Here is a 1364-nt window from a genome sequence, read left to right as displayed (position 1 = left end):
AACCCGCGGGCTCAGGCAATCCACTCACCTCAGCCTCCCAAAGGTGCGAGATACAGGCTGAGCCACCGAGCCCGGCTATAATTTTTTTAAAGTAACTTCAACCCAACCCCAATCAGTATTTCTATTTTATCTTTCACTAATTCCCTATCAGCACATAATATGAACCTGGAGTAACCACCACTACCCCCAAGCTCACTAACCAAGCACCAGTTGCAGACTACTGACCATTTCCTGAACAAACCACACACATTCAAGCCTCAGAACATTTGGCCCTGCTGCTGTCTCCACAGTGGGTTAACTCCAAAGTGGGTTATCTTCTCCACTTTTCCTCTGAAAATAAAAATCCTACTCCATTTTTAACGCTTGGGCTAAGTGGCACTTCCTCTGTAAATCATCCCCAAATTCTACTGCCAGTCTCACCAACAATGCAGAATCAATTGCTCTTAATTGCTTCCAGCTGGATTCCCATAATGCATTTATTGTAGGTCCATATTCTCAGCTACTTGTTTACGTATGTGCCTCCTCCGAGTTCTATGAATTTACCAGGACAAAGGTGGTATCTTATTTTGATGTTTTTCATACGGTAGGACTCAATTCACCATAAATGGATGAGTCAATGTAGTGAGTAGCAACCAGTTTTTCTTTTTTTTTTTTGAGTTGGAGTCTCACTCTGTCGCCCAGGCTGGAAGGCAGTGGTACGCTCCCGGCCACCGCAGCCTCGACCTGCTAGGCTCCGGCGATCCTTCCACCTCAGCCTTCCAAGTAGCCGGAACTACAAGCGTGCGCTACCACACCTGGCTAATTTTTTTGATTTATTGTAGAGAAGAGTTCTCACCAAGTTGCCCGGGTAGGTCTCGAATCCATGGGCTCAGGCAATCCACTCACCTCAGCCACCCAAAGCACGGGATTACAGGTTGAGCCACCGAGACCAGTTGCAACCAGTTTTTCAATAGATTAGAATAAAAAGTCTCAGAGGACACTAAAATAACAAGTAATAAGTACAATTTTGAGAAATTTAGTTAAATGTATATGTATATAATAATGAGCTATGATATAAAATCTATTTCTTGCTGTGATCTGTGGTAAAAACAAGTTTAAAAAACTGTCTTATTTAACTTTGTATCCCTAGTAAATACTGCCTGATACACAGCAGGGACTTATAAAGTGGTTGCAGAAGTAAATTAGTATCTTGCCTACAGGCCACATGAGTGACCACATTAAAAACACATTACCAGCCAGACTCGGTGGCTCAGCCTGTAATCCCGTGCTTTGGGAGGCTAAGGTGAGTGGACTGCCTGAGCCCATGGGTTCGAGACCCGCCTGGGCAACTTAGCGAGACTTCATCTCTACAACAAATCAAAAAT

The 1364-nt window shown here is 43.9% G+C and overlaps 1 protein-coding gene across 3 annotated transcripts in view; it reads right to left on the bottom strand.

Annotated features, from left to right (window-relative positions):
- The window catches only part of RBBP5 (RB binding protein 5, histone lysine methyltransferase complex subunit), a 53049-nt gene that overhangs the window by 46804 nt on the left and 4881 nt on the right, over positions 1-1364 (bottom strand). The gene's annotated exons all lie outside the window — the stretch shown is intronic.

The sequence above is a fragment of the Carlito syrichta genome, unplaced genomic scaffold, assembly GCF_000164805.1.
Source record: "Carlito syrichta isolate Samal-C Ts95f unplaced genomic scaffold, Tarsius_syrichta-2.0.1 Scaffold316857, whole genome shotgun sequence".
Lineage (NCBI taxonomy): Eukaryota > Metazoa > Chordata > Mammalia > Primates > Tarsiidae > Carlito > Carlito syrichta.
Note: the sequence above shows the minus strand (reverse complement) of the source record. Positions and strands in the feature narration are given on the sequence as shown.